Here is a 12,600-nt window from a genome sequence, read left to right on the forward strand (position 1 = left end):
TAGCTTCAACAGTGCAGTAGTATCTAACAATTCACAACAATACACACAAATCTAAAAGTAAAAGAATTTGTGCCACAAACTGTTCAGAAAGAAAATGACATGGTCCTGAACAAAAATATAAACGCAACATGTAAAGTGTTGGTCCCATGTTTCATGAGCTGAAGTAAAATATCCCCAAAATTTACCATATGCACAAAAAGCTTATTTCTCTAAAATGTTGTGCACAAATTTGTTTACATCCCTGTTAGTGAGCATTTCTCCTTTGCCAAGATAATCCATCCACTTGACAGTTATAGCATATCAAGAAGCTGATTAAACAGTATGATCATTACACAGGTGCACCTTGTGCTGGGGACAATAAATCATCACTCTAAAATATGCAGTTGTCACACAACACAATGCCACAGATGTATAATTTTTTGGAATGCCCACCAGAGCTGTTGGCAGAGAATTGAATGTTAATTTCTCTATCTTAAGCCGCCTCCAACGTCGTTTTAGAGAATTGGCAGTACGTCCAATAAGCCTCGCAACCGCAGACCACATGTAACCATGCCAGCCCAGGCCCTTGACATCCGACTTTGTCACCTGTGGGATTGTCTGAGACCAGCCACCTAAACAGCTGATGAAACTGGGACTACCGAAGAATTTCTGCACAAATTGTCAGAAAACGTCTCAGGGAAGCTCAACTGTGTGGTTGTCGTCCTCACCAGGGTCTTGACCTGACTGCAGGTGACCTGACTCATCTTCGATGAGCACCGGGCAGATGGTGTCATGTGGGCGAGTGGTTTGCTGATGTCAACACTGTGAACAGAGAGCCCCATGGTGGCAGTGGGGTTATGGTATGGGCAGGCATAAGCTACGGACAACAAACACAATTGCATTTTATCAATGGCAATTTTAATGCACAGATATACCGTGACGAGATCCTGAGGCCCATTTTTGTGCCATTCATCCACCGCCATCACCTCATGTTTCAACATGATAAGGCATGGCCCCATGTCGCAAATAGTTGTACACAATTCCTGGAAGCTGAAAATGTCCCAGTTCTTCCACTCACTAGACATGTCACCAATTGAGCAAGTTTGGGATGCTCTGGATCGACGTGTACGACAGCGTGTTCTAGTTCCTGCCAATATCCAGAAAGTTCACACAGCCATTGAAGAGGTGTGGGACAACGTTCCACAGGCCACATTCAACAGCCTGATCAACTCTATGTGAAGTAGATGTGTTGCGCTGCATGAAGCAAATGGTGGTCACACCAGATACTGACTGGTTTTCTGATCCACGCCCCTACTTTTTTTTAAGGTATCTGTGACCAACAGATGCATATCTGTATTCCCAGTCATGTGAAATCCATAGATTAGGGCCTAATGAATTTATATCAATTGACTGATTTCATATTATGAACTGTAACTCAGTAAAAGCTTTGAAATTGTTGCATGTTGCGTTTATATTTTTGTTCAGTGTTGTAATATATTTAACAATTTATTAAGGCAATATACAATGCATTCGGAAAGTAGTCAGACCCCTTGAATCTTTCCACATTTTGTTACGTTACAGCCGTATTCTAAAATGTATTAAATAAACAAAAAATCCTCATCAATCTATGCACAATACCCCATAATGACAAAGTGAAAACAGGTTTAAAAAAACAGAAATACCCTATTTACATAAGTATTCAGACCCTATGACTCAAATTGAGCTCAGGTGCATCCTGTTCCCATTGATCATCCTTGAGATGTTTCTACATCTTGATTGGAGTTCACCTCTGAGGTAAATTCAATTGATTGGACATCATTTGGAAAGGCACACACCTGTCTATGTAAGGTCCCACAGTTGACAGTACATGCCGGAGCAAAAACCAAGCCATGAGGTCAAAGGAATTGTCCATAGAGCTCAGAGACAAGATTGTGTCGAGGAACAGATCTGGAGAAAGGTACCAAAAAATGTCTGAAGCATTGAAGGTCCCCAAGAACACAGTGGCCTCCATCATTCTTAAATGGAAGAACGTTGGAACCGCCAAGACACTTTCTAGAGCTGGCCGCCCGGCCAAACTGAGCAATCGGTAGAGAAGGGTCTTGGTCAGGGAGATGACCAAGAACCCATTGGTCACTCTGACAGAGCTCCAGAGTTCCTCTGTGGAGAATGTTCCAGAAGGACTAACCTCTCTGCAGCACTCCACCAATCAGGCCTTTATGGTAGAGTGGCCAGACGGAAGCCACTCTTCAGTAAAAGGAACATGGCTTTTTTCTCTGGTCTGATGAAACCAAGATTGAACTTTTTGGCCTGAATACCAAGTGTCACGTCTGGAGGAAATCTGGCACCATCCCTACGATGAAGCATAGTGATGGCAGCATCATGCTGTGGGGATGTTTTTCAGTGACAGGGACTGGGAGACTAGTCAGGATCGAGAGAAAGATGAACGGAGCAAAGTACAGAGAGATCCTTGATGAAAACCTGCTCCAGAGTACGCAGGACTACAGTCTGGGCGAAGGTTCACCCTCCAACAGGACAACGAACCTAAGCACACAACCAAGTCAATGCTGGTGTGGCTTTGAGACAAGTCTCTGAATGTCCTTGAGTGGCCCAGTCAAAGCCTGGACTTGAACCCGATCGAACATCTCTGGAGAGACCTGAAAATAACAGTTCAGCGACGCTCCCCATCCAACCTGACAGATCTTGAGAGGACCTGCAGAGAAGAATGGGAAAAACTCCCCAAATACATGTATACCAAGCTTGTAGCGTCATACCCAAGAAGACTTTAGCGCAGTAAGCAGCAGCAGAATGAGTGAGCGGACACGGTCAGTTTAATTAAACCGTCAAATAAGGTAGACGTGATTGATACTAGCTTATAATTGGTACCATCTCAGCTGATGCGTCGACTGAGGTGGGGCACTCGGGTTTCCTTTCTGGCTCTGCTTAATTCGTGAATAATCACCAACAAGCTAACATTAGTAGTTTTATTAGCTACCTATAGATTGAATCATTCTAGATATAGTTTAAGAGAATGACTAAACTGCTTTTATGAACTGCTTTTGGTAACACATACCTTGTTTTCCATGGACATTTGTGTTCACTCTAGTATGAGGCAGGCAACCTGGCAGGCAGGAGAGGAGGGTCACCACTAGATAACACAGCTACAAAGTCAGATTCCACCAGGTTCCCACAGACCGGAGAGTAGCGTGAGTAAGGAAAGAAACCAAGTGCAGAGTCAGAGTTGTTGAGAGGAGTGGTTGATGAGGCTCTGTAGGCTGTAGCTAGGAGTTACAAGTGACTGACAAGTGAATCCACCTGTCGCAGCAAGTGTGGGGGTTACCGTGTGAAATCAGGAGGTAGGGTTGCATTTACTAAGACAAAGCAGACACAAATGGGCTGAAACGCCTGCTTTCTTTTCCATTGCAAAATATTTTTCTATGCTTGTCTATGAAATGAACTAATGAATATCTCTGGTAAACACGTTCGGTGCTGCTGCTTTGAAGGTGGCGTGGCGACGCCACACTAGATTGAAAGTACTGGGGTAATTGTTGTCTCGCCACACGTTTTCTGGGGGCTCTGATCACTAGATTAGGTTACACATCAAATGATCTTGAATCATGGATTCCTGCTTAGACGTGTTAGATGAAACAACTCATTTATTGAATACCTCAATAGTCTATTTATCATACTTCCTATTAAAGCCCTATGAATGACTTTTCTAAGATCATTACTCATGATTTGAGTTGATGGCGCGCACAGTGATGTGGGCAGGTGTGGATAGAATGCCAGGGCTGAATTATTGTGTGTGTGTGTGTTTATGTGTGTTTGTGAGACAGCGCTGATGCTCTCTGTTTGTTTTGTAGGACTATGTGTCTACAGGATGTGGTAAAACACCAGCCCGAGGTAGCTAACTGATCTATTTACTTAATGATTGATAGGTGTTAAAATTCAATTGCCAAATTATGTTTATACTGCAAAGGCTACTACAGGTGAAGGATCTTAATTTAACCAGTTTCTCATAGCGGGAAAATAATCCTGCAGCAACAGGAAATATGAATTACTGTGTGGATTATAATTAATGGACGTTTTGTTGGTTACATTTTTAGTTAGTGCTAATCAAGTCTGCCATTATAAAGTGGAAATAAACTTTAGAGGTCTTTTTCAACCTCATATTAACTACATGTTTGCATTTCCTGCTGTGTAGGAAATTTCTGTGCTTTTTTTTAGAAACCAATCAGATTTGTTCTGCCCTAAACCAATCAGATAATTGTTGCCCTTAGAGTTAAGTTGACTGCACTTCGTCAACCTGCGGACATTTCCTGCAACAACAGGGTAATCAAAATATGATCCTATCAGTATACATGTGCTATATCCCCTGTTTGATGATAACGCAAAACAACGTGTGTCTGTTTAACATAAAGTGTGTGATGATATGTAGCCTCTGTTGTTGTGTGTTCTCAGGTCTCTGGTGTGCAGAGAGGAGAATAGAAAGAGGACACCGAAGCTACAAAGAGAAGATCAACTCAATCTACTTGTGCATGCCTGACCATTACCAGCACAGGGAGCAGGGAATGACCTCTAACCTGGAAACACTGCAGTCTGACTGCAGTCCGGTAGTCTAGATTTGAGCAAGTAATTCACAACAATTACTGATTAATCATTCTCTTTAAACCTAATTAAGTGAATGATACATGTGTAATACATGAATAAAGAGCAAATAGATCTTTAGTCACTTCGATCTTTAAAGACAGAGGAATGAATAAAATACTAATTAGTAAAATATAATGATTTGAGAAATAAAAAATAGCAAATTTAAGTACTAATCCATAAATGTGCATGGTAAATTTCACATGTACTTTCCTGATCACTTTATATACAGTCGTTTCTAAACTGGTTCGCTATAGCCTGTTATTTGAATGTTGTCTAAGGTCCACCTTATGGCAACACCTTTATGTAAACCACTCACAGACTGTGCCATAAACAATATAATTAAAATGGCAAAATACTCCATAAACTTCAGACGGCACCACACTCCATAATTAAAAGGGCAAGACATTCCATAATCCTGTTGCCTGCAGTTATGGCAAGGTGACTCTCACGAACACATACATGTTTGTTTTTTTGCTCTAGGATGACCACAGGCCTCAAGACTCATCTGAAGTTCCACCTTTACCAGCTGCAAAAATGTAGGGAAGCATACAGTATATTGTGACGTTGAAACATCAACATTACTCCATGAATTTTCCCTCACACCCAAAAAGTACTCGTGACATTTTGAATGTTTTGCAGAACAGGAAAATGGTCCAATTCACGCACTTATTAAGAACATCTCTGGTCATCTCTATTGCCTCTGATCTGGCGGATACACAAATCTGAATGATGTCTCTGTGTTGGAGTATGCCCCTGGCTATCCGGTAATCAGTGCAGATTTTAGCATCTAAATCTTGGTGTGGCAAATTCAAACATTACATTTTTTAATGCATGCCAGGAAAGCCACTCCACAACACTAAACAATACATTAATTGTACTATAATGGTGACAAACGGTGCCCACAAACTGTTAGGGCCTACATCAAGCTGTCCCAACAGCAGAATCCCAACACCTTATCACTGCTACACCTGGCTATCAGCGGAGCCTTGTCTGGCACCGAAACAGTTCATTCAGGCTCATTTACTGCCTTTAAAAAAACCATAGCTGATATGGCTGACTTGCTTAAACAAATGTGGTTTCTACTGACAATTGAGATGTACAAACTATGGCATAAGGAGACAACGAGCGGAAAAGAGGCAATCCGTAATTTCGATTAAGATATGAATGAGCGAGCAAGGACGTAGTCAATATAACTACTTGTTCAGCACTTTTGAAATGTACAGCGACAGAATTCAGAACATGGGCCATTCTTACAGGATTCTCCCTGTACACCAGGTCAGAACCGTAAGATAAATAAAGGGGGCATATAAGCAGACAATGAAAGCTCTTACAATATTCAATGATTACATTTCTCTAAAACAGGCTATAGGCTACATGTACACAGTGGTGTAAAGTACTTAAGTAAAAAGACTTTAAAGTACTACTTAAGTATTTTTTGGGGGTATCTGTACTTTACTATTTGTATTTTTGCCTACTTTTACTTCACTACATTCCTAAAGAAAATGGTGTACTTTTTTCTCCATACATTTTCCCTGACACCCAAAAGTACCCGTTACTTATTGACAGGAAAATTGTCCAATTCAAACACTTATCAAGAGAACATCCCTGGTGATCCCTACTGCCTCTGATCTGTACACTCACTAAACAGAGAACATCCCTGGTCATCCCTACTGCCTCTGATCTGTACTCTCACTAAACACAAATGTTTTGTTTGTAAATGATGTCTGAGTGTTGGAGTGTGCCCCTGGCTATCCATCAATAAAAAACAATACAATTGTGCTGTCCGGTTTGCTTACTATAAGGAATTTGAAATGGTTTATACTAGAGGTCGACCGATTATGATTTTTCAACGCCGATACCGATACCGATTCTTGGAGGACCAACAAAGGCGATACCGATTAATCGGCCGATTTTTTTACTTTATTTATTTGTAATAATGACAATTACAACAATACTGAATGAACACTTATTTTAACTTAATATAATACATCAATAAAATCAATTTAGCCTCAAATAAATAATGAAACATGTTCAATTTGGTTTAAATAATGCAAAAACAAAGTGTTGGAGAAGAAAGTAAAAGTGCAATATGTGCCATGTAAAAAACTAACGTTTAAGTTCCTTGCTCAGAACATGAGAACATGAAAGCTGGTGGTTCCTTTTAACATGAGTCTTCAATATTCCCAGGTAAGATGTTTAGGTTGTAGATATTATAGGAATTATAGGACTATTTCTCTCTATACGATTTGTATTTCATATACCTTAGACTATTGGATGTTCTTATAGGCACTTTAGTCTTGCCAGTGTAACAGTATAGCTTCCATCCCTCTCCTCGCTCCTAAATGGGCTCGAACCAGGAACACATTGACAACAGCCACCCTCGAAGCAGCGTTACCCATGCAGAGGAGGGGAAACAACTACTCCAAGTCTCAGAGCGAGTGACGTTTGAAACGCTATTAGCGCGCACCCCGCTAACTAGCTAGCCATTTCACATCGGTTACACCAGCCTAATCTTGGGAGTTGACAGGCTTGAAGTCATAAACAGCGCAATGCTTGAAGAATTGCGAAGAGCTGCTGGCAAAACGCACGAAAGTGCTGTTTGAATGAATGCTTACGAGCTTGCTGCTGCCTACCATCGCTCAGTCAGACTGCTCTATCAAATCATAGACTTAATTATAACATAATAACACAGAGAAATACGAGCCTTAGGTCAATAATATGGTCGAATCCGGAAACTATCATCTCGAAAACAAAACGTTATTCCTGTTACATTGCACAATCTTCAATGTTATGTCATAATTACGTAAAATTCTGGCAAATTAGTTCGCAACGAGCCAGGCGGCCCAAACTGTTGCATATACACTGACTCTGCGTGCAATGAACGCAAAATGACACAATTTCACCTGGTTAATATTGCCTGCTAACCTGAATTTCTTTTAGCTAAATATGCAGGTTTAAAAATATATACTTCTGTGTATTGATTTTAAGAAAGGCATTGATGTTTATGGTTGGGTACAGTCGTGCAACGATTGTGCTTTTTTCACAAATGCGCTTTTGTAAAATCATCCCTGTTTGGTGAAGTCGGCTGTCTTTGTTAGGAAGAAAAAGTCTTCACAGTTCGCAACGAGCCAGGCGGCCCAAACTGCTGCATATACCCTGACTCTGTTTGCAAGAGAAGTGACACACTTTCCCTAGTTAAAATAAATTAATGTTTGCAGGCAATATTAACTAAATACGCAGGTTTAAAAATATATACTTGTGTATTGATTTTAAGAAAGGCATTGATGTTCATGGTTGGAGCAACGTGTACCTAAGCGATTATATGCAGCGCAGGACAGGCTAGATAAACTAGTAATATCATCAATCATGTGTAGTTAACTAGTGATTATGATTGATTGATTGTTTTTTATAAGATAAATGTAATGCTAGCTAGCAACTTACCTTAGCTTCTTACTGTATTCGCGTAACCTCGTGGAGTGCAATGTAAAGCAGGTGGTTAGAGCGTTGGACTAGTTAAGGTTGCAAGATTGAATCCCTGAGCTGACAAGGTAAAAATCTGTCGTTCTGCCCCTGAACAAGGCAGTTAACCCGCCGTTCCTAGGCCATCATTGAAAATAAGAATGTGTTCTTAACTGACTTGCCTAGTTAAATAAAGGTCTAAAAAAATAAAAAATAAAAATAATAATAATAATAATTAAAAAAAATAAAAATAAAATTTGGCCAAATCGGCGTCCAAAAATACCGATTTCCGATTGTTATGAAAACTTGAAATCGGCCCTAATTAATCGGCCATTCCGCTTAATCGGTCGACCTCTAGTTTATACTTTTACTTTTGATAGGTTAGTACATTTTAGCAATTCCATTTACTTTTGGAATATTTTTAAAACCAAATACTTTTAGACTTTTACTCAAGTAGTATTTTCCTGGGTGACTTTCACTTTCACTTGAGTCATTTTCGATTAAGGTATCTTTACTTTTACTCAAGTATGATAATTGAGTACTTTTCCACCACTGCATGTGCACCACCAAGTCAGAACAGTAGGCTAAATTATGCGGGGAAAATGTACCTAATTATTACGGCGATGCTACTAACAGCTTACTACACAACATACACTTCGTATTACTTTCTTAGCTACAGTATACATATCTCCCTGGCATTTTACATAATTTATGCAGCAGCATACAATACATTTTTGGACTCACCTTGTTGTGCTGTGCTCACTTGAACAGGAAGGTGGCACAGCAGTCCTTCTTGGGCAAATTTTGTCATCAAAGTCTGGCATTCTGTCATGATTCCCACCGACGGTAGCGCCCCCTCCTGCTCGGGTGGCGCTCGGCGGTTGTCGTCACCGGCCTATTAGCTGCCACCGATTCCCTTTTGCTTTTCCCTTTTTTTATTTTGTGACACCTGTGGTCAATTAGCCATTAGAGGGGCTATTTAGTTTAGCTGGCCCGCTCCTGTCGTGCGGGATTAATGATTGTTTCTTGTCAGACGGCTTATGTTCGTATCGACGTTGTTTGACGCCGTATGTATTTTCTCCCCTGTGTGTGGGAATTTTTTTTTTTTTTGTGTGAGTGTATATTAAAAACACCACTACCCTGTGTTCGCTGCTTCCTGCGATTCATTCCTCCTCCACGATTACCAAGACGTAACACATTCTCTGGATTTATGGTGCTTTCAAGACAACAGGGAACTCTAAAAAAACAATGTTGCTTAATCATGATGACGTCAGTGATCTTCAGGTCGGAGCTCTAGAAAGAGGCCCGAGTTCTCGACTTGCAGTTCTGAGTTGGATGACCGTTCAAAACGTATTTTCCCAGTCGGACCTCCTTTTTTTCCCCGAGTTCCCAGTTGCCTTGAACTCACTGAAGTCTGAGATTTCCCAGTTCTGAGTTTCCAGTTGTTTTGAGCAACTGGAAATTGACAGCATGGCCAATGTTGAATGTTTTTCCTTTTAAGCTTGGAAAAGAGACCACACACCCACTTCACTGAATAGCAGGCTAGTGATTGATTTGTAATGCTTGCAGTTAGCCACTGATTCCTTCCAAACCACCTATTGTTGAATTTGCCATTTCCAACTTGTTGTGTAATGTTTTTGTCCAATGGCCGATGAGCATCGATAAGTTTTATCTATAATTTCTCTTCATTATTTCTCTTCATATGAAAAAGGATTTGCCAGTAGATTGTCGACTTGATTCATGATGACTGCTAGCTTGCTAGCTAGGATTTTGAAAGTATGATCAGTCCTATCAAAGCTATGGTAGATATAACGTGATTTGACGCCATTTTATCAGTGACCAATGACCTTGAGCCTTCTTGGATGGGCACTTCTAATGTAACTCTATGGCAGCACCCAAGGGGCTTGAATTTTCAAGCTCTACTCAAAGATTTTGCAATTGCGTAGTGTCTCCGTGAGTGACAGAACACTGAACCAATCCCTACGCTACGTATTTTTTGCTGGCTCTTCCACCACCACAGAAAGCACTGAGCTAGGCTGAAACACCTGTGTTTTGGAGCTGCCTTACTCAAGAAAGCAAAAAAAATGTAAGCGGAATTATTAACTAAGTTAATATTATGACTTTTTTTTTTACATTGTTTGAAAACTGATATGTGACACGTATTAAAAAGGCAACAAAAAAACAAAGAAAAATATTTCATTTTTGATTTCATTGTTTTTCGGGTGGGGCTCAAAACAGATGGCGCTCTACCCCACCTGCCCTGAATGATGGGTCGCCACTGCCAGTAATTATATATACGTTTTTATATGTGCCGTCTGGATTGCTTAGTATAAGGAATTTTAAATGACATCTACTTTTACTTTTGATACTTAAGTATATTTAAAACCAAATTCTTTTAGACTTTTACTCAAGTAGCATTTTACTGCGTAACTTTCACTTTTACTTGTGTCATTTTCTATGAAGGCAATTGGGTACTTTTTCCACCACTGACACATTGCAACAAATAATGAGAAGTGTTTAAAACAATTACCAGTCAGAGGAGGTAAAGCTAACGTTTCTGAGTGTTGATATGGTTGGGAAAATAATATGAATGTGGCAGACATTCACTTCTGAGGCCTGCTTCAGATGGGGTGCTGTTCATTTGGATTTAAAAATGAAATCCAAAACGAATTCATGAGATTGGTAATGTATGCAGTTAAACGTTTAGCCATGCTGAAAGTAGTCTGCCTGTCACGTCGGACTTGGACTGGCTGACAGGTGGAATCAAGTGCAGGAGACAGAGGTGCTGGAGGTGAGTGTCTTTTAATAATTCTTACTCACACACGCCGAAAAGCACAGGGCGCTATACACAGTTCCAGTATTTGTTAACTGCGCCCGTACAGCACAAAATATAACAAAATATAAGGAGCGCAGCCCGGTAAATCCTTCCACAAAAAAAAACTGTCGATCACACAACGTGGACAATAAACAATCCCGCACAAAATCCCAACTGAAAACACACATTAAATAAGTCCCCACTAATGACATTCACAAAACAGGTGCGGAACAGACAGACAAAACTAAACGACACAGAAACAACGATCGGTGGCAGCTAATAGGCCGGCGACGACGACCGCCGAGCGCCGCCCGACCGAGGAGGGGCGCCACTTTCGTTGGATCCTGTGACACTGCCTTGCTGCCCTGTTCATCTGAATGTCAGTAGGTAATATCTGAGATCTCTGAGTTTCTTATTAAGCTGTGTACATTTCTAATAATCAAGAGACAGACGAGGGCCGTGTGACTTCAAACCTCAACATAGGGTTCAGTGTCCTAGCGGTATCAATGTCATTATTTTAAAAATAAAAATAAGTATACTTCGTCTTAGAAAAAAAAAAAAACGTTTTACTAACTTGTAGTCCTATTTGCTCATAAAATGTCAGGTGTGGTCAAGAGGTGCTGCCTCCTTGTCTTTTCATATACAAACATGTCACACACACACACACACACACACACACACACACACACACACACACACACACACAATCCCCCAGCACTCACGGACACATATACATACACACACACACACACACACACACACACACACACACACACACACACACACACACACACACACATGGCAAGATGACTGGGAATATGGTACAATACAAACAGCGTAGTTATTCCCTCTGTAAGGCAATCAGACAGGCAAAACGTCAGTACAGAAACAAAGTGGAGTCGCAATTCAACGGCTCAGATACGAGACGTATGTGTCAGGGTCTATAGACAATAGGAGGAGGTGAGGGCCCTGGGAGTGTGGTGCCAGGAAAGTAACCTCTCACTCAACGTCAACAAAACAAAAGAGCTGATCGTGGACTTCACGAAATAGCAGAGGGAGCACGTCCCTATCCACATCGACGGGACCACAGTGAAGAAGGTGGAAAGCTTCAAGGTCCTCGGCGTACACATCACTTACGATCTGAAATGGTCCACCTATCAGAACTCAGGATAAGACCCAGATGCAGACAGCTAGAGACACAGATGTTTATTGACCCAAACAGGGGGCAGGCAAAAGACAGGTCAAAGGCAGGCAGAGGTCCGCAATCGAGGGCAGAGTCCATAAGGTACAGAACAGCAGTCAGGCTCATGGTCAGGACCGGCGGAGATTCGTAAACGGGTCAGCCTAAGACAGCGCTACAGGGAGACAGGATGGACAGCTGATCGTCCTCGCAGTGCAGACAACGTGTAACAACACCTGCACAGGATCGGTACATCCGAACATCACACCTGTGGGACAGGTACAGGATGGCAACAACAACTGCCCGAGTTACACCAGGAACACAAAATCCCTCCATCAGTGCTCAGACTGTCTGCAATAGGCTGAGAGAGGCTGGACTGAGGGCTTGTAGGCCTGTTGTAAGGCAGGTACTCACCAGACATCACCCCGCCAACAACGTCGCCTATGGGCACAAACCCACCATCGCTGAACCAGACAGGACTGGCAAAAAGTGCTCTTCCCTGACGAGTCACAGTTTTGTC

The 12,600-nt window shown here is 41.4% G+C and overlaps 1 long non-coding RNA gene across 1 annotated transcript in view; it reads right to left on the reverse strand.

Moving 5' to 3' along the window:
* The window catches only part of LOC145861350 (uncharacterized), a 35,111-nt gene extending 25,868 nt beyond the window's left edge, over positions 1 to 9,243 (reverse strand). The window contains exon 1 of the long non-coding RNA XR_014381069.1: positions 8,830 to 9,243. This is a non-coding gene — a long non-coding RNA (uncharacterized LOC145861350). The remainder of the gene's footprint in view (positions 1 to 8,829) is intronic.
* Positions 9,244 to 12,600: the final 3,357 nt, after the last annotated feature.

This window comes from Salmo salar, chromosome 17 (genome assembly GCF_965601325.2).
Source record: "Salmo salar chromosome 17, fSalSal1, whole genome shotgun sequence".
In the NCBI taxonomy this organism is placed as follows: Eukaryota; Metazoa; Chordata; class Actinopteri; order Salmoniformes; family Salmonidae; genus Salmo; species Salmo salar.